Raw genomic sequence first — 21,714 nt, 5'->3', positions numbered from 1 at the left:
TCCCTTGAACCTGTACAGAAAATCCTCAAAAAATTGCAACGCATACTAGAAAGAGACCCTATTCTTAAAAGGATCTTCCCAGAGCCACCCATCCTAGCCTTCAAACAAGCACCGAACCTCGCCAACCTCATCACCAGAAGCAAACTTCCTCAAGCCCAGAACACACCAAAAGGATCCAGACCGTGCCAGGACAAGAAATGCAAAACCTGCCAACACATCTCCACCGCCTCCACAATTACTACACCCCACAACAGAGCCATCAGCATCCCTGGATCTTACAGCTGCACCTCCAGAAATGTAATATAACTCATCCAATGCACCAAATGCCCTGATGGAAAATACGTAGGAGAGACCAAACAACAACTGCGCACCAGAATGAATGCACACCGGAAATCTATCAAAGACAGAAATACCCAATTACCGGTGGGGGCACATTTCTCACCAGAAAACCACTCTCTCTCCAATCTCTCAGTCCTGATCCTCAAGGGAAACTTACACAACACTTCCCAAAGACGAGCCTATGAACTCCATTTCATCAACCTCCTGAATACTAGAGATCATGGACTAAACATAGACATTGGATTTTTGATACATTATAATCGGCCTGGCAACTGACTCCCCAGCCCAGCCCAGCCCAGCCCAGCCCAGCCCAGCCCCTGGCTTCTTTACTTTTCATTCCATCCAGGAAGAGCACACACCAACTACTGAAACTTGCTTAGCCTGACGAAGGGTTTTTGAACTTGAAAGCTTGCTTAATAACTATTCTCCAACTATTTGGGTTGGTCTGATAAAAGATATCAAATTCACCCAAGGAACCTTGTCTGTCTATGTCCTTAGACCAACACCGCTACAACCTACTTCCCTACTCTCAGGCAGTCTCCAGCCAGAGAACCTAAGGGAGGCTTGCTTCAAACCAACTACTCTGCCAGTATCTGGTGCATTCACTCACAAGTGCGAGGGCAGATTTTTTTTTCCCCCACAGAGGACCTAGGATCAAGTAGGAGATAGGCATGCACCTTGCAGCCAAGTTTTATGGCAGATTCAGATGTCTACCTTTCAGTACTGAAAAAAGTATGCATTTGAGTACATACATGTGCATAACCAGATGATTGCAAGCAAATCCTCTGTTTGTGCACACTTGGCAGGATGAGTATGTTCTCTAGTGTTGTGTGCACATAAATTGTGGAATTGCACCTGGGCATCAATATGCATGTGCCTTAAAAATAGGTTAATGCATATAAATGTAGGTGTATGTGGTTACTGAAAACCAGGCCTTCACACATTTCAGATAAGGCTTAGACACATGATCCAGTTTTTAGATGCTTACCTAAAATACAAACTCTGATGTTCAATTGCTTCAGTTTTGAAGTGGCCATTATTCTCACTTTGGCTTATAATTATATCAGGTAAATGGACTCCTTGTAACTGCATTGAAAATCCTTGCTTTGATTTATTCTGAACTTTGGGCACCCCAGTCAAAATGGTACTTGCATAACTCAGCCTATTTAGGAATATTTGATATATTTCTTTCTTGCTTTAAAAGCCACGTATTTTCTTTTTTATTCCTAAAGTTAAATAAATAAATAAACTCCAAAGCAGATATTTTGCAGCCAGCTGGTGCATATGTTCATCCATATCATAGCCATCGTTCTTATGATGAGTGCAACTTTAAGAACACTAGATGGTCCCTGTGATTCACTTTTGCATTTTAGAAAGATTCACTGTGGTTCTCGCCAAGCACAATTATGAATGCCTTAACAGACAAGGGGAAAAAAACAATGTTGGCAATCGGAAGTTACCACCCAGAACCACATCAAGAACTGCAAAAGCAACCAGAATGGCTTTCTCAGCCTTTAAAACTAGGGATCAACGTGGCATTCTCAGTGTCTGCAGTTGAGCAGTGCTGTCCTTTTGGAAAGCTGCTTAAAAACAATTGGCTGGAAGTTCTTCTGAATTTAGATACACCCTATAATACTGCATGGCTATTCTGACCAAAAAGGATAAATGAGCTAAATGAAAAAAAAGTTAAAAATAAAATATAGAGCCTTTGAACACAATTATGTGTATGCTGCACCTTCAAATTAATCAGTCTAAGGCAGTGTTTCATGAAGTAAGTATTTCTCTGAGAGGCCAGTAATAGACTGAAAATTGAATGTACAGAATTAACATGTTTATTGTGCAAAGAAGTTAGGCCATTTTTAGGGGGTCAGGGTCACTTACGGAGACTGTTTCAGAGATTAAATCCAAGTGTTAAGCAATTTGATATCACCAGATTCATACGGAGTGAAAAATAAAAAAAAGGTTTATTTCCTCAGAATGAAGTCCTCCTGACACTTTAGTTGTCTTTTATTTTCAATGGCATCAGCTAACTGAAAGTTTACAAGATAGTATCATTTGTCACTGCCACTTTAAATAGCTTTAGAAGCTTAATCAGGAAAATTTAATTCAATCCTAATTCAAGCCTTATTGCAGTTTTTGGCAACAGGAGCATGATTGGCAACTCTACAACTATGGCCTGTCAAAGCTAAGTGGGTCACTGTCAAAATTCAAGGGGGAAAAAAAGTGGAGCAGGAGGAGCTAAAGGTGGAAAAGGCAAATGCCTTGCTCCTAAGGAAGTGAGGGTGTTAGTGCTTATAAATCATATAAAGAAGCAGTTGACAGTATCGGTAAGAAAATCCAGTTGTTAAAGCAAGCCCACACTTCACTTTCATGGGAGTGAGGGGAGGTTGTGTGGGAATGGAAATCTTGTTTTCTTTTCAGACTACTGCTAATGCCATTATCTTGGAGCTGGGCGAACATTAGTGTCCCTCCCCACAGCCTGCCTCTCCCGGCCTGCACCCCTTCTCTGCAGAAGCAGAAAAATGACACCAGCTCCCCCCACCCCGTAGCCATCAAGAAACTTGCCAGCATTCCCTTTTTCCTTAAAAGGAGGCAGACTGAACACTGGCCAGGAGATTTGGCTCCAGATGTGGCTTTGGGTTTTTCTTTTTCCTTTTAGTCGACGTGGATGTGTCCTGTGCAACTGCTTGGGCTCAAGTGAAGTTTTGCTTCACAAATCTGTGAAACTTCTACCAGCTTGCAACTGCTGAACTGAAAAGAAACAATAACCACAAGGAACACAGTCTTAAACCTTTTATGCTAACTTCTGCTTGCAAAGGCAGTGAGCACTGTTGACCCCCATGTTCATTAGTGCTAGGGGCGACTGTTAGACAACTGGCATGACTGGTCCCAAAGGAAATCACTCTATTCTTGGCAAAGAACGATGCTTGATTCACATCATGCTACTGGTAGTTATGGCCAGGTCTCCGCTTCTCTATGAATGACATTTCTCTAAAAATAGGTCAAGGGCAGTAAATGAGTCATTTGGGAAAGGGGTCTGCATGGGCATTTTTCTATGGTAGAATATTGAAACTTTGGCCCATTTCCTTTGCTTTTGCTGCTGCCCCCTCCCCTCCCCCCATCCCTTTTCCAGTGAAAGCTGTATTTCTCATGGTTTTTTCCCTATCCTGCCCCTCCTACTCTTCTGCCCTGAGAGGCTTCTCTCCACCCTCCTTTCCAAATGTTCTCTCTTCATTATCCCACTCTGCTAGTGACAGGTTTCCCGCTCCTAACACTCTCTTTCCTCTCCTCATCTCATTGTTTAGATATGTCCTCTGCCTTCCTGGTTCTCCAGATGGCATTTCTATTCTGCTCAGGACCCAGGAAACAAACTAGAAACTGAGGCACCCAACACCAGCTGTTTCCTTCTCCTTGTTTGCCTTTCCTACAGGCTCCTAGCGTTCTACCTAGGGGATACACAGGGAAACTGAGGAGAAACTGCCTATAAATCTACTCCATATCTAGTTTTGTATAAGCAACTAGAGCCAGGAGGATAAACTGCAGGTATAACCCTGCTTCCTCTTTGCGGCCCTGGTAGTGCAGGAGATTTGAGCAGGAACATGGGTGTGTGTGACATGGGGACTATACATGATTCAGTATGCACTGCAGTTTGATCTATGGCACATTCACATTTTCTGCAGTAGGGATAGGCTTTATCAGAGTGCCATAGAAAGGCCTCATGCCTATTAATAGTGCATAGATGGAGGTGGATCCAGAGGGATTGCAGTGGCATGGCTGCAACCCCCTTTTGTATTGCACTGCAGCAGGGGCCTTTTAAAGTCCCTAAAACAAGTGAAAATCCTCTCTCCCTTCCTCTTCCTGCTCAAAGGCTTGCCTTTCCCAGGTGTCTCTGGGGTGGGGTAGCACTAGAGCTCTTCCTGCCCACCATTCAGGGGCTGGGCTCAGCAGGAGACCAGCAGAACTGCAGACAGGGTCCCCCTACCCAGGTCTGCTGCAGGGCCAAGAAGGGTGGGGAATGAATTACTCTGTCTTCCCTGTTGCTGCTGCCTGCCCCCTCCACCCACCCCCAGCTAAGTCCATCCCCTGCTTGCCTGGCTGCTCTGGAGCTTTCTTGCCCTGGCATGGGGCAGAAAGCAGCAGTGGCAGGCTGGGGGGGGGGAAGAGTGGGATAGAAAAGGAGGTGAAGGGGCCCCTGAGCAGGCTAGGAAAGAGAGAACCAGTTTCATTTGGTTTAGGGAACTTTAAAAGGTCCCCAGAGGCTCCCATGGCACAACCTGCCCACTTCTGGGAGCAAAGGAGGCTGGGAGCAGAGGATGCAGCCACCCCTGCAGTGCAGATTCCTGCTCCCACAACCTTTTTGGGAAATCTTGGATCCACCCCTGTGCATCGATCTATTCATTCAATTATCTTACTTTGCTAAACTATCCTTAAACCTAGACTTTACATAGAGAGCCTTATTTTTAGTGATATTGAGAATTTGTATTGGAAACGGGGCCCAGATTCCCAGGGAGGCTGAACTCTCTTGATGCCCTTCTTTCTCACACACACATACAACCCTTGATGCTATTTTAGGAGGCCAAAAATTGCAAATAAATGTCCTCTGAATTCTATTTACTGTGTCAGGACTTCAAATATGACTCTAATTAGCTATTAATATTTTGCTAAATATATGTAGTGTTAAACTGTATCACAGCATACTTCCTTGAAAGAATGTAATTGTTTTAAGGGTCTTATTGCTCATTTTGGACCCTCATTGCTAAGCTGGAGGGAAAGGATTGGATCACAGTCATACTGGGAGAAACAGGGTCTAATTCAGCCTTCAGCTTTGTGATGCCTATGACACAGAAAACAGGATCATTGTCCGGAAGGCTGAGGGCTTTAGTCATGGAAAAAGAGTGGAGCAACAGAGTGAAAAAGGCACAAGAAAGGAGCAGAAGGCCCAGGCACTACCTAGAAGCAGGCTGCAGAAGGAAGGCCAGCAAGAAGACTTTGAGAGAACTGGAACAGCACCAAAACTGAGAATGAGACAGGAAGCCACATTCTTGATGCAGAGATCATAGATAATAATGTCTGAGACAACAATATCTCCCCGTGACATGAAGACAATGCAAATAGCACGGGCTATAGGCCCAAACTCAGGAGTTAGTCTGTAGGTTCGAGAAGACTGGACTAGAGGGATACCCCAAGTGCTGGGCCTGAAGTAGCAGCAGAATTAGAGGTGTAAGACCAGGGCACAGTTTTGAGGGGGCCACTGTTGGGCCAGTTCGTGCCACCACCATTGCCATCCAGAGGTGCTTGTTATGTCTTTGACCTCAAGATCCGCAAGTCACAGTTACACAACTACCTCACTCTCGTTCAAGGTTTTGTACCTATGGTATTTGCAGCCTTTCCTTTCAGCTGGACCTGGTAACAAGTTCCTCTGTTTTCAACTGTATTTGTGAGTGCCACCAAGTATTACAAAGTCCATTGGCTGTAGCGTTCCTAAGTCATGGCAGACAAGGCAGTAGCAAGCATGTACCACGTCATGCAGCCATACCAATTAGGTGGGGACACTTATCACAGCACTAATTTGTAAAATAAAGAAATGATACCTTAATTAAAGAAGTGTAACCACCCCATATGTAAGGTAAAGGTGGTCATATCAACTGCCAGGAATGCAGAGAGCAGAATTAAACATTTTAAAAATATGAAATTCCTGCCTTTAGAGCAGGTCAGACAAACAAACACTTAGCTGGGATGATCATGCCTTGAACAAGAGGTTGAACTAGATGACCACTTGTAGTTTCTATCAACCTTTTGATTTTGTGATTTAAAAAAAAAAAAAAAAGCTAAAAGAATTTAATGATTTGCTGATGGCTTAAGATTCAACTCCAAAATATAACTGTCTACCTGCAACAAAGTACTGAAGCCAGAGTACTGGGTTAGATGTTTCAAGTTAGACTTTGCAAGTTAGACTGCTGAATTCCTGTGCCTTTAAGACTGCCGTCAGCTGTGAATGATTCAGAGCATAAAGCAGGCAAACCAAACACAGCTTCCCAGCCCCCCAATTCTGTTATCCTGAGAAGACATCAGCAGGCCCACCAGCTGCACTGCGGATGACACTTTTGCCTGTTGAAGAAGGCCTGCGGTATCCCAAACCATCTTGCACCATCATCTGTTAAAATGACTGGCCACCAGTCATGTTTCATCCAGAAAAATTTTTATTTTGAAAAAGAAATATATGTATTGGAACCACTATAATGCAGAATTAAGTCTTGTGATATCAAAGGTTGTTGAACAATATTTCCATTTATAAGTTATAGTGCAATTAGTGGCAATACAAAAGAATCATTCCAAGAAGTATTACACCAGATCCTTCACTGGTATACGTCAGTATAGCTCCACTGAAATAAGAAATACAAAATATGTAAAATATTCTATATCAGTTTTGAGCAAAGCTTCAATTCAGGCCTTAAAATAGCCTTTTGTACCTTATAGAGGTCTTCTGTGAAAGATGTCAAAGTGCTCTATGAAGGTATACCCATTTTATACATGATGGTAGCTGAGGAACAAAACAATTTAGTGAATGCTGGATATTTGGATGCTCAGTTTTAGACATAAAAAATGAATAGATATGTAAGCCTCATGACTTGCCTAAGGCCACAGGGCCAGAACCAATAAAAGGCCAGTTCTCCAGGTTACTGTTCCATTCTCAAATCTCTATATTGAGAAACCTGCCATTTTTGGGCCAATTCAACCACCAATTCCTGACCATGACTGTTTTTACCTAATATATTCATCCACATGGACTAGGAAGTTTCTCAGTTCGGCTGTCCTTGCAGGCAAAGCTCTTGCTGAAGGTGCTTTCTCTGGGTAAATTAGAGTAAACACAGCCTTGCTCAGAAGCTTAGGGAAAAAATATAATAAAAATTAAATGGAATTTTTTAATAACAGGGAAATCATTTGCAAAGCAGGAAATAAGAGAACAGTTTGAGAAAAGTCTCTGTTATCTTAGACTGGTCTTGAAGCAGGAACAAAAAAAATTGTGCTACTTTTAGGCTTACAAATACCAGTAAGTTATAAAATTTTGCAATGTCTGTGTCCTCTACAGCCCTGAGAGCCCCCATGGTGATAAGATGCAGGCCCATAACTCACTCTCCTCTCCATAATATTTATCCCATTTTTCAGCTAAGGAAAACTTGGATGTTGTCACATTCAAGTACAGGAATAGTGAGTGAAGCCTGATTTGCTAACTAAATGTGGTGCAGGGTCTAAGAACAACTCTATAATCTGAGAAAGGGGTGAAGACTTCCACAAAGATAAACTCATTGATTTGTGAGAAACAACTCTACAGTGTAGTTGACGTCCCCCAATATAGGCCTCAGCATTTTTCCAGTGCTTTCCCTTCTATCCCTCCCCCACCCTTTCACAGTTTTTCTTCTGGTATCTCTATTATGTGCTCTCTCACTGTAATTCTTTTCCCTTGCATCCTTCCTCTATTATATTCAGCATGCAACAGTGACTTAGTGACTTTCTCCATGGTTCCCTCCCACCCCCCGCCCCACCTAAATATACGAGGCTAGATTGCATTTTGGGTAACTATGCATGGAAAGAAGCTAACTCTCATGCATCTTACCCTTTCAGTATAAGAAGGGATCGGATGCCTCCACATCAACATGTTGACATACAGAGGAGTCAGATAGTGGACCAAGTTAGGGTAGAAAGGACGCACAAAGTACATCAGCCAAATGGATAATCCAGTCAGAAAAGAATGTTTTCTGTGTTGAGATTACACTTTAGAGTTAGCAGGTGGTAATTCTAAACAATGTTAGTTTGTAGTCTGTGTTAAGGTTAACAAGGGCTGGTGATCTGTCACATGTTCAGGGTTAATACCCTCTCTAATGTGCACTGCTCAGACCTGCCACTAGAGGGCTGAACAGGGATGTAACTAGGGGCTGTAAGTCTGATCCATGCCTGTGCTGCTTGCCAGTGGTCTATCCACAGCATAGGCTGGGGAGGACACCCCACTGTGCTTGGATCACCCCTTCCACTCCCATGGGGGAGAGGGGAGGAGGTAGAGGCCTGCATGCTTTGGGGCTTCTATAGCCAATGCTGCCTCTGCACACCTGGATGTAGCCCATGACAGGCCGTACAGCTGCCTGGCAGCTCCTTGGTCTTCCTTACCTGCCCTCCACTCCTCCAGTTACTGGATTTCAGCAAGCAGGGTCAGCATGGATCCCAGGAGCAAGCAGGAAGGGGAAACCCTACCCAGTAGCACCTCCGCTGTTCTTGGTCTGATTGGTGTGGCAGGGCAGTGATCTGGAGGTGGAAGGACCAATGAGGAGCAGAGGGCTGGCAGGGGAGCAATTTGGAGATGAAGAGGGCAATTTGGGGGTCAGGGAGCAGCTCCCCACTGATCCCTTCTCTCTTCCTTTTACCCCCTTCTTTTTTCCCCCTTTAATCTTGCTCCCTCACTCCTTCCCATACCACCCTCTCTTTAGCCCCCTGCTGTCTTTTACCCTTTTTCCCTCTGTCCCCACTCATCCTATTCCCACCCCCAGCCCCGTAGCCTGGCTGTTCCCAACTTTCAGTCTGGGGCTGTAGAATCTTGGATGATAGGTAGTCCACCTGGGAGCAGTATCTCCTCACATACTGGAGAACTGTAAATTGGTGATTTTACCTCAGGTGAACACTCAGAAGTTAATTTAACTTGAGCTAAGTAGCACAGCTGAAAGATAATCCTTGCACAAAGTGGCCTAACTTTAAGATACCTAGAGGGCACTTAGCACTTGTTAATGAGCCTTAGTGTGTGATCATTCAAGTTTTAAGTGCTCTTAACATGATCGAATTGTAATGTGTAATCTCACCTCTAGAGTGTTAAAATCTTCATGCCTTTAAGGAAGGGCTAAAGGTCAACAGTCAGGAGGAGGGAGCCAAGGCAGTATGGCTCCATTGTGCTATCAGGGTGAGAGGGGTAATAGCAGGTATCCTTAGTTCCATTACAAGGTCAGAAGATCCAGAAAAACATACTAGAAAGATATCCTGGAAGGGAGCCCTCTAGAGTTCCCCTGCTTCATTTTGTTGATTTTGTAGGTTTCTACACTGTAGTGGACAGCCTCATCCCATGGCATCTCCAAGTCATGAAATGAGATAGGGAACAGAGATGCTTTGTTATAAGCAGCAGATTTCTTTCCCTAGGTATTAGACCTACAAATATGTTCCCTTCTGCCTGAGATGCAAACGGAATTTCCTGACAGTAAACGTGTCTACGAGATGTTTACTGCAGAGTAGACTAATTAGCTGTGCAGTAAACGTTGTGCATCTACACATGTGCTCCTATTAGGCTGGAATAAACTAATTAACCGCACAGCAGGGTAGTACTTGAAAATACAAGTACTATCCTGCTATACAGTTTTTTTACTCCACAGCAGTGCACATGTAGACTGTGCTCCAGCTGGCTGAGGCACAAGGGTGCTTCAGTGTGGAGGCTGAGTGCCGGCTAGCCCCTCACTGGAGCACCCGTATACCCCAGCTAGCCCCTCTGCAGCCTGTTGCGCCAGGGGGAGCTACCCCAGGCTGGCAGGCTGACCCCTGGCGTTCCCTGCCAGCCAGGGCTGCTCCAACCCAACTCATTGTGCAGCTGTTCCAGGTGCATGTGTAAATGCAGTGCCCAGGAGCAGTAAACTCTGGAACAGTAAGCTTCAGAGCTGATTGCTTGCATTAATTGCATGTGTAGACACATGCAGTAACATTGAGGGAGGTGTAACCATTTCTTGCCACCCATACCAGCACACAGCAGAGATGGTAATACCATTATACAGGGTCTGCATTCTCTGCAAAGAGCATTCATGTGCAGATGTACTCACTCAGTGTAGGCATAACTAAAAATTACTGTCCATGTAACAAAGAAAAAATAATCTTCTGCAGGAATTATACCACCTCCCCCAAAAATCTTACTTGTGCCTCATCATAAGGAGCAACATGAGGAGAAAGGTTTAGAAGATCAGAGAGTTCAGGTTACATCAAACTAAGGAAAGGGGGTAAAAGACCCATCATGAGGAGAATGTTGTCAGCAGTTTCTTCCCTAGTCATTTTTCTAAAAGTACAACTTGTTTGCACCCTGTGTCCTGCAGCTCAGGTGTCTTGTACACATTGCTCACTAGGGCAAGCATTGTGTAGTTTTGGCAAGTAGGGCTCATCCAAGAGCACTGACACTAGCTAAGTGTACTACAAAGCAAATCTCACATGAGCTGTGTACCAAATTTTACAGAGGTTTAAAGTGGTTTCAGTCTGGGAACAGATTGACGTTTATGTCATTTCTTATGCTGGAAGAGTAATTTCACCCTCTGCAGCCTGTACCCGTTAATCAACAGGGCATATCTGAGTTTCCCAAAGGTGTTTGCCAGTGGGGATCAGACCAAGCCATGTTTAGAAGTCAGCTCAAGCTGAAACTATTTGAATCTGAAGAGGCTGTGGGCAGGGGGAGTTTGATCAGGTTTTATTTGAGGACTTATTCTTTCACTGTAAAGTTGTTTTGCTTCCTGCTGCTGCATGCTAAGTGGGGGGCAAAATCAGAGCAGTCAAAACAGTTGTATGAAGAGAGGCAACAAGTATTACATGAAATGTTCTTTGCCTTAGCCCTTGTACATCTCCCTCCCTCTTCACCACACAATGTCCACGTAGTCGATGGGCTGTACAAAGAAAAGGGGCCTGGATAGGGTGAGGAACTGCATTAAGCAGTACAGTGTGTTTCATCATCCCCTCCAGGGACTGTGAAAGAAATGCCTTGAAACCCAAGACCACATGAGGCAGTGTAGTTCCTCTGCATGCTTCATGATCTCTACTTGCAGATGCAGAAGAGTTTGGAAGTCGGCAAACAAGTAGTGACAGCATTGCTACTGACCCATTGGGCAATCCTGGCTGCTTATGACAGGATGGGCTTGATGAAAGTGCACAGGAAGATTCTTTGCATATGGCAGACAGAAGGACCTGCAGTTAGTGCCCTTTTCTGTCTGCAGATCCCTATCTTCCTTTGTCCCCCATCTTAGTAGGCCCAGTCTTTGCCTTTTCCTTACCTCCACAGAGTAACCAGAATGTGCTGACAGCACAGCTCTGGTTTTGTGTTAGTTTCCCTCCACATACTTTTGCCCTGGAGGGGATCAATCATAGAGTGTGTAATGCTTGTTTTAATGAAAAGGGGGAGGGGGAGAATAAACTTGCATGTGTGCTATGACTAACTTCTTTAACAGATGCTAAGCCATCCCCCCTGCTGAATGCAAGGAAAATATTTGAGGAAGCAGAGTGCACACAGGTGTAATTTAATGAAAAGCTGTGAGAGGAAACTCTAGAGGAATTTGGTTCTCCCCTCACTTTCTCAGTCTTGTACTCACTTGCAAATGATTAGAGGCTTGCAGCAAAGAGATATATTTTAGTTGGGAAAAGTCCCGGCAGGCTGATTGGGTGGGCCTCTGCACTTTGACTGAGTGCCAAGTCCTGCTGTCTGGGTAAGAGGAAATAAAAGAAATCTTTCCTGTTACAGACCTAAAACAACAGAACCTTTAACAAAAATCATGAATGGCAAGTTAGCTGAGTTCATTGGTAGAGGGAAACTATAGTTAAGGTCTTTTCTCCTCTTCTGCATTTCCTCCTTTCGTTTGAAAGTGCTTCTTTCCTCCAACAAAAAATGTGATCAGTTTTATACAGGTTCATACAGAGCTATTTTCCTGCATCATAAAACTGTTCCGAGGAGAAACGTTCTCACTAAAATGAGTCTGCTATGGCTCAGGAAGAGTACATGTGGCACATTATCCCCTACAATTTGCTGGCTACTGCAGCCTGCCACATAAGTAGCCCTCAGCTTTCTTTAGATCTCGCTAAAGGAATGGTGAAAGGAAAATGAGGATGATTATCTATGTAAACAGCAGCTAGGGACACAGAAGGAAGAGACTAACCACATGTACAAAACTTGGTAATTGCAGTGATTAGTTGTAAAATGACTTTTAATATAAAGCTTGAAGGTCTAATCTGATTGTAGACATCCTCACAGTGCCGAGGATGTTCTAGGGCATCTATTAATCTTAATCTGACTAGTCTAATTCGTTCGGCCTGAAACTCCTTATTTAGGTTTCCTGCCCTTCCTGCTTTTCAAGCAGTTGAGTTCTGATTTTATTGATGAACCTTTTCAACAGTATTGATATCAAAAGCGAGGGGCTTGGTTACTATGTAATGCTTTTATTTCTGATATAGTCTTGCCCTTAAATCTCTAACTATGCCACCTGTAGAGATGGGCAGCCATTTTGGGTCTGTTCCATCAGTATGAGCTGACACACGTGCACATACAAGGGCACATATGCACACACAAATACACAGAGCACCAAATTTAATTTAAAAAATTATTTTTAGTTTTTCTGTTCTTATAATTTACGAGAAAGGATAAAGGCTGTTCTAACTGAAAGCAAATGACTGTTCTTCAAGTGTGGAAAAAGACAACAAAGGGAAAACTATTGTACTAATAATGTACTGTATAATCTGGTATATTTGAAGACGTTGGGTAAATTATGTTTCATTAGATAGTTGTAACCACAAAGAATGGAATCTAAGAGCCTGATTCATTGGCCCTGTACCTGGTACAGGCATGTAAGCCCATTTTGCACTGCTGGAAGTGACCACACAGGATGCAAGCCAAGGGTGGGCTGGGCTATATGGGAGTGTAAGGAAAAGGACAAAAGTCAACAGGACTATTGGTTAGTTTGTAACTCAGCTTTGTAGTTAGTGACTAAGGAATTACTTGGCAGTCTGGCAGAAGCAGAAGCATGCATCAGAGACTTTTTTTTTCTCTTTCGACCCCTTTTTTTGGATTTTAACCACGTTTATTTTATCTCTACTAACAAAACTGTAGGGGATCATCCAGCCCTCAGAGCTTGGCTATTCTTACATTCAAAGCCTTTCTTTTTCTTCCATTGTCTTCCATGTATTATTAATGTCTATGTAGACAGCCCACATGGAAATAATTGTTAAAATTGGTATATTTAAAACTTTAAAAAGTATCCCTCCTGTGTATAGGGAGAAAAGGAGACCCTGAAACACCTGGAGCAAAAGCAGGTGTTCTGATCTTTGATGATGGGAGTAGTTTGAGGGGAGGAGGGGAAGTTAGCTTTTCCCTTTATTATTGGCAAATGATGAATTAGTAATTTATCTTCTGAAATCATTGCAGGAGGCTTCACTGATCCATTAACAAGAAGTGAAGAACATAAAAGCTAACATAAGCACTCGGCTTTTAGTCTTTCCAGGTTTGAGTTATGTGACACCTTGGTACAGTGAAATATAAATCCTCTTCAGTGTTAAAAGTATGAACTCACAAAATTTTTGGGAACCAAGTGTGAGACTAAGACCTAGTATTAAAACACGTATGTTGTGTGGCTGTGAGACTTCAAACCTGCATGGAGATACATGGACACCAAAAAGAGTTAACTGAGTAAACTATGTAGCTGATGGGTTTTGAACAAAAGGCAACTCCACCCATCCCATATATATTTTTTACCAGTCTAATTGCTATGCATAGTGCTGTGGTTCTAGTGAAATTAGATCTGACTTGCCAGATCCCACTTGGAACTCCGTCTGTGTCATTTAGAAGAACGTTGTTTGGCAGGCAGAATTTGAGGCATGAACTTCTCTGGTCGATCCTAAATAACTGATGTTAGTGACAGCCACGTCACCTCTTCCACCTCACTTGTTTGGATTTTTTTTTTTTTTTTAGTTAATTCCCTATCATCTTCATCCCACAGATCATTACCTTGCTTCAGCAATGCTCTGAGGAAATATTTTCCATGTAGGGTTGTATATGTTAAATACATCTCAGGTTTTTAAAAATAGTTTTCCGTTTCCATTTAGTTGGTTTCAGGCAGTAAAGTAACCTTTATACTAAAAATCTATAGTGTACCCTGCGCAACGTTAAAGGGGATCTATTGCTCTGTAACAAATATTACAAAAACAGATACATACTTTACTTTTGCTTTAAAGGTTTAAAGAACTGGGAAAGCATGATCTCTCTGTCTGAATAAAGCTAGAATAACCTTTCTTGGGACTGTAAAATGTGAATCCGTTATACTAACTCCTACGCTGCTCCTGTGAGTTCTCTTCTTCATGAAAAGCTAAAGTTCCAGCACAATGAAGAAACTTTAATTTTGGCAGCACTCTATTTTTTATATTTCTGCCAATGGCTGAATTCAATTACTGCAGCTTTTATGGAAATATTTACCTAACTGTAGGGGCTACATATGAATTTGATTAGTTTCATATAAAATGCAGAGAACGTGGTCGGAGACACTGGCCGACATAAAAAACTCAGTGAAGTTTAAAAAGCAGATTTTCTGAAATGGACTCTAAATTTTGTTTCTTCTTTTCTCAAGTCTGAGTAAATAGTAATGGGTGTGAAAGGAACAAGACTGGTAGTTGTGGACTCTCTCTCTCTCTACATAATATGGGGAACAGCACTCTGATGCTCCTCCCTCTGAGTGTGCTGAAACCCTGTTTTAGGTGAACTGTTTCCAGGAAGAGAAGGTGCTGAAGTTTCCAAAAACATCATGGATGAAGTTCATCCCTCTACACACAAAGCCCAAGTAAATGGACTTGTGCAAGAATCTCAGAGCAAGTGCTTCAGCCATTCTGCCTCTCCTCAGTACAAATACCAGCTGCATCCTTTCACTTCATTTCCCTTCAGAGAGTAAAATATCTTGTGCAGAACTCACCACCTCAGAAAGATGGGTTTGTTCTAACTGATTCATTGGTAAACACCCCACAGTTTCACTGCATGATCTTTGGCTGGCAGCAGTTGATAGCAGTAGCACTAGTCATTTTTTTGCCTGCTTAAAGCTAGTAATTCTATTTCCAGGCCCTTGTATAATTCTGGGAGTGATATTATATAGGGCAGATCATTATACCATAAAACGACCTAAAATAAAATATCCTCTCTGTCATGCATCTAGGCTGAACTGATATTGTGGGTGCAATCCTATAGTGTTCTTATAAACCTCCTCAGCAGGATGCTACTCACAAGCCTTCCCATGTCTGTGGTCATGGTGTCTCCTACAGCTGAGAGGTTTTTTTGAACCACTGGGGATTTTTTTTACCTGTGTGCATGTCAGAAAGCTAGATCAAACTGAGATCTTATGTGACTAAAGAGGGATCTGGGGCAAAAGTGAAGTGCCCAAGTTCAAAATTGTGATCCAAACCACCACCCTTCCCTCCCGCTCCCCCACACACAGCTGTTGACTGACCCTGGAGGTGCCTAAACTCTCCCCCTGATGAAATCCTGGTCTGTGGACACCTCCGTTGCAGCCCTGAATCATGTATCTAAACTCTGACAAGATGTGGATTTAAATACATAACTATCCTCAGAATTTTCCATTGATTAGCTTCAGGTTCCTTGCTCACTGGTTTTGGATTGCTATTCCGTAGTACCTAACTCTGTGCACTGACAGTGAGCCTAAGTGCTTCATTCAGGTTATCTGGTTTCTCACCAGGTACCTGAAAGTTATCTGCAGTACCAAACATGTAGGTACCTAAGTCTTTTATTTGATCTGACCCAAAGTTGCTTCAGGGTGACATGCATAACATCCAGTTATTAGTCAAGTAATAATACTGCTGTGAATAAAACTACCTTTGTCAGTAGTTCACTCACCATTTCATCCACTACAATTATACCTGCTGTTTCATCTTATTAAGTTAATACATTTCTTTGGAAACCTTGGTGTTAGGGACAGAAGTTTCACATAAACCAGTTTAAGTGATCAGAAACTAGTTTAAACCTGTAACAGAACAGAACCTCTATGCACATAAACCAGTTTCAAAATGGCTGAAACTGGTTTAAGATAAACCTGGTTGAGTGTAATATCAGACTTATCTGGTTTGGGTCAAACAGGTTTATGAAACTTCTGTCCCAGACCCCTTCCTGGTTCAAGTTCAATCACAGTCACCCAGCATGTTTTGTAGCCCTGGGCTGGGCTATGCTGTCTGCTCCAGAGAACAGGGCTGGCCCCACCACTCTGCTCCTCAGCTGCAGCAGTGAGGGCTAGCTGACAAGGTGGGAGCAAGCCCCACTGGGGATGCAGCCCACTCTGCTGGAAGGACTGTCCCCTAGGCAAACCCTGCAGACTGGGGTCTGGGGCCAGGGAGGGGGGTTAAATACCCCTTCCCCTGTTCAAACTTACTGCTGGCTGCAACTGTCGACTACACATCCCAGAAGTACCTGAAAGCAGGAAGAAGAAGTGATCAGCAACCCTGCAGCATCCTGCTGTTGTGATTATGGACTACAAATCCCAGAGACCTTGGAGACAGCAGTAAGAGGAAGTGAACACACAGCACATGTTGGCTATGTGCCAGAGAGACATGCTGTACCACTCCCTGGCTTCTGGCCTGAGCCACTGCAGGTACATGGCTGCGTTTCCTCAATCAAAGATAAACGTCTGTTCTCTTCTTTTTCAATTTAATCTATGCAGCTTAGACTAACCTGCAAAGACTGAATCAATTCAGCCTTGGGCTTTTTGACTGTCTGTACTTAGTCTGGGAGAAGTGACCATGTTTTCTTATCATGTAACTAGGCCAGCCCCAAGCTGAGTGAAAAACAGAGTTTGACCCATGATATTCAGAGGGAAGCTGTGTTAGCATATCTGTTGTGGTTCAGTTATCCTAATTGGAGAGTCAATCAAAACAACTAAGTTCTATGGCTGGTAGGAATCTTTGCATTGACATCCAAAAACTCATTATAGTGGCAAACAAAAGAGCACTATATATATATATTAGAGACACCCTGTATTCAATGGAAAAGGGGCTTGCAGTTGGGTCTCCCAAATCCCACCTGGTAACTACCCTAACTACCTGCTATAAACAGCTGCTCTCTCTCCCCATTTCTTTTTACTCCCCTCTCCCTCTGAAGAATTTCAAAAAGGCCTTGCTCTGAGGGAAGCTCTTTTTTTGCAATCTTGACATGCTTGGTACATGAAAACCATTTTTCATTGTGCTCAATGCCACATTTTCTTCAGAAAAAAATAAGTGTTCATATCAATACAATTTTCTTTACTGTTTATTATCTTAAAAATGCCCTATTTAATTCATTGTGGATCTCATGAAAGTGGAACAGGCTGTGCATTTAAGCATCTGACTAGAACTTCTTACAAAACATTGGATCTGCCAGTTGGGTATTTGGCAACTGTGCAAATGCCAATCTATAGTATCTGCACTGGTGATGGAAAATCTTCAAATGGAGATGTTTATTAATTGAAGGCAAAAGTGGCTTATTTGTCATCAATGAGGCAATGAGTGCATAAGAGTATGCATACAGGCTATTACCACAGATCAGCTGACACCCAATAAATCCCCCTTTCCTTACCTCTCCATAGCCAACTATATTCCTAAATTAAGAACATTATAACTGAAGGTAAATGTAAGCAAAATATTGTCCTAGGAAGAAGCAGTAAGTTTTTTACAGAAGTTTACTTTTTAACTAAACCTCTTGGCATATAATTGATGTCTTGAGGAACCCCTCAGCTTGTTTTTCACTTTCAATTCCATTTTGTATGGAATAGTCCTAGATGCACTTTCCTCTCAGACAGCAGCACCATAGTGACTTGCTGCATATTTTTTCTTAACCAAATCTCAGGTGTAGCTTTGAACAGGAAGTGCCTGGTTATTCCCACTTACGAAGTTAGACTAGGCGAGATGGCAAGGTTGTATCTGGTTGGGAAGAAGGTGGGGAATTAGATACTCGATATTTGTAATTGAGGGAAAAAATCTGATTCCACTTTCCCAACAGAGGAGATCCAAAGTTCTTATCACCATGGTAGGTTCCAGGGCTGTGCAAAGCTTTGGGTGCTGATTCGATCTGGAGGAGATTCAGCCCGATTTGGTGGCCGAATCTCCAAATCCAAATCGAATCAGGGAACCAGTAAAAAGGTCCGAATCATTTCGAAGCTCTCCGAATTGATTCAGCAGCATGGGGCAATGTGGGGCAGCGTGAATCACGCCCCTCTCCCCCGCCCCCCCCCCCCCGGCACCACCTGGCGAGTCAGGGCTTTTTTTTTCTTCAAAGTGCCAGGAGCTGGGGCAGGCAAAGCAGCCATTGCCAGGGCTGGGAGAGCAGGCGAGAGATGGGGCCTGTGTGATTCAGAGATTTGGCACAAGCCAAATCTCTGAATCAGATTCAGCCGAATTGATTCAGGACAGTGATTCAAATCACCAAATCAAATCACTGCCCCCAGAATCAGCCGAATCTGAATCTGAAGTGAATACTAGCCACTTCGCACAGGCCTATCAGGTTCCAACGACTTATAAAACAGACTAACAGCTGTTTTATGCCACCCAAGGCCAAAATTTGTTTCCATTAAAATAATAGATCAGCTGGGAACAAATCTGAATTTAAGAGAGATCAACCAAGCTATTACGTGATAAACATGAGTGCCTGTGGATACTGCACCCTCCATGTCAGCAACTTCCCTGAACATTAAATGAAACATGCTTTTTGCTTTAAATAGTTCCATGTTAGAACTATCTTTGCTGTAGTCTAAACACACTGTGGGTTTGCAGTGGTATGAAAACGAGACTATAATAAGCAATACCTGCATTATATTTAACATTAATAGTACTGTGCAGTAGAAAACCAAAGCAATTTGAGTTTTAAGCAGAGTTCTTGTTTATTCTCTTTGTCAAATCTATATATAAAGAGAAGCAGAGTGGTAGTCCATGACTATGTAATGAATGGTAATTGCTTGTGAGGGAAAAGATTACTTGATAATGTATTGTCTTCTGACAGGTGCGGCAACATAAAAGTCTGAAGCATAATACAATAAGGGAGGGGTTGGCAACCTACAACCCAAAGGCTGGAGCCAGGCCACAAAACCCCTTGATTTGGCCCATGGCATGCAACTCAATCCAGTAAGATTCCCTGCTCCCCACCCCTGAGCCATGCCTCCAATATCTCCTGCAGCGCTCCCTCTACAATGCCTGCCCCTAAAGACATGCACTGCTCACCATCATGACCAAATTCAGCCCTCCCCAGTGGTATTGAGGACGGGGATCAATAGAGTGCAGCATGCATGATGGCAGTGATGTGGTGGTACAAAAAGTGGTAACAGTCCTCCTATATACCTTGGAGGACATTCACTGTGTAGGTGTTGTTCTGATACAGATCAGTTCCTAGACTGTTTTAGTCTTGTGCTTTGCACAACCTCTTAAACCCCTTAAAAGCTACAGAACCTGCCCTTTTCGTAAGTTTTTTAACTTTTTTTTTTTAAGCGTACCAAGTTGTACAAGTATTCTCATGCAGTTTTCCAGCTGAGTATTTTAAGCATAAAAGGTTGAAATGTGAAACCTTGTTCTGCAAATAGAAATGTGAGTCCCCCTAATTGCTAAGGCTAAATATCACTCTTCCCCCAGGCCTTACCACAAGCAGCAGAGGTGTACTAGCTACTGTAAGTGCCCTGGGGGATATTGGCAGCCAGATTGAAATGGCTTATTGGCCCTGGAGAAGTTGAGGGAATGTAAAAGACAGCTGAAAGCCACTCCTGTCAGTTCCATTCCCTGAGTCTAATTTAGGCACTTTGGGAAATCTGAAACGTGAAGATTATATTTTATCATATCTCTAGTTTGGCCTGATCAAATCATTTACAAACTGGATACTGGAACACGGTAAAACATGGAGGTTGACCTTAAGAATATAGGATTGGAAGGGATCTCTTGGTTCAGAGTGTCAAGTCATCTGCTAACAAAGGCAGCCTTATCATAATACTTTTTATCAATCTTCATCTTTAAACTAGATAGATTTGTTTGTAAGAGACAATGACAGGTTTCTGAGATGGAATGCATCTACATATACGCTCACTAGAGGTGTCTTTAAGTTAGGGAAGAGGATTTGAATTCTTCACATCCTAAGCCTGCTTTGTATCAGTATCCATCACTGTATTCAGCAATGATGGATAAATGTTGTTTGCTGTTTCTGCAGTTCAGGTTTCTATTTGAGTCTCATCATCCGTAAGATTCTTAAATCGCTTTTGCCCCTAGTTTTCAAATTCTGGAATAAATCCTGGGTTCACAATAGAGAGCTGCAATCCAGCTCTGTTCCATGCTCTCATCATCATCTTTCTCAGGGGGAAAATGTTAACTGAAAAGACCTTTCCTCTATGATTCTATAATTCATAGAATGCATGCTAACTTGCAAAGACTGGTGCATAATCTGTTCACTGTTATACAGTCAGAAAACAAATATGGAGGCCTGACACGTCAGCTTTCTCTGAAGATTCCACCAAAAAACCCAGCATCTTAGAATATTCTTCAAGGACTATTTAAAAAAAAGGGAAAAAACAGAAGAGAGGGTGGATAGCAGCTGTTGGACTGGCTTCATTTTGGCAATCCAGAACTGTAACTAAAAACAGAAGTCACAGCATCTGAAAAAGAAAAAAACTCAAAAAGAACTAAGCTCTAAAAGAAAGGCCTTGAAAATAGCAAATTTTGAAAAGCCTAAATTTATTTTCAAAGTATAATTTTATCAGAATCATTTCAGTCATACTGGAACTCATCATTTTTCCCTTCACATATTCTCTGCCCTGTAAGTCACCTTTAATGCAGGGTTTCACCTTCACAACTAAGGAAACAGTATATCAATTGGATTATAGACATTATAGCAATTACCATTGGTTCTGTTCTTGAAAGGAGATGAGTTGGATACTGATGTATAAAAGGCCTTTAAAGCTATAGAACAGGGGTGTCCAACCTTTTTGAATGTGGGGCCAGATCACGAACTTTTTATCACCCAGTGAGCCAGCGAGCCATATTCAAAGACCTCACAGGAAGTGGCATCACATCAGGAAGTGATGTCACATGACCTTTGACACCAATGAAGTTGCCGGAAGTGACAATGAAATAGGTCTGGAAGTGTAGTTTAAAATCCAAAATAAAAACAATATAAAAGCAAGAATGGAATAATACCAAACACTTGACTAAAATAAACACTTTCACTTCTACTCACTTCTCAATGAATGAAAGAAGCATAATGCAAGTTGACAGATCAAATGTGGAAAAGATATCAGCCAGAGTGGAAACTTATCAAAGCAACAAAATATGGGCATTTTTGAGAATAATCTTCAAGAAGATTTACTTTTATTGAATTAATAACTTGTTAGTAACACATCTTTAACAAGTAGTAACAAGTTGAACCCCCAATCCCGCACAAAGAGAAACAGAAGCAAACACAATCCAAACACTGGACAGTATTTTTACAAAGATTTTTACCTGCTCCAAATTTACATTGGAGCTCAGATCGTTCATGCTCTATTCTTGAGCGTATTGTTCAGTCTTAAAGGAGCGTACAGCACAGCTGCAGGGGGCTCAGTCACAGCTTTCCCTCCC

At 42.5% G+C, this 21,714-nt stretch overlaps 1 long non-coding RNA gene across 2 annotated transcripts in view; it reads right to left on the bottom strand.

Annotated features, from left to right (window-relative positions):
- Positions 1–21,714, bottom strand: part of LOC109285789 (uncharacterized) — a 111,485-nt gene that overhangs the window by 4,724 nt on the left and 85,047 nt on the right. The gene's annotated exons all lie outside the window — the stretch shown is intronic.

This window comes from Alligator mississippiensis, chromosome 5 (genome assembly GCF_030867095.1).
Source record: "Alligator mississippiensis isolate rAllMis1 chromosome 5, rAllMis1, whole genome shotgun sequence".
NCBI classification, from domain to species: Eukaryota; Metazoa; Chordata; order Crocodylia; family Alligatoridae; genus Alligator; species Alligator mississippiensis.
This window is presented reverse-complemented; position numbering and strand designations above follow the sequence as displayed.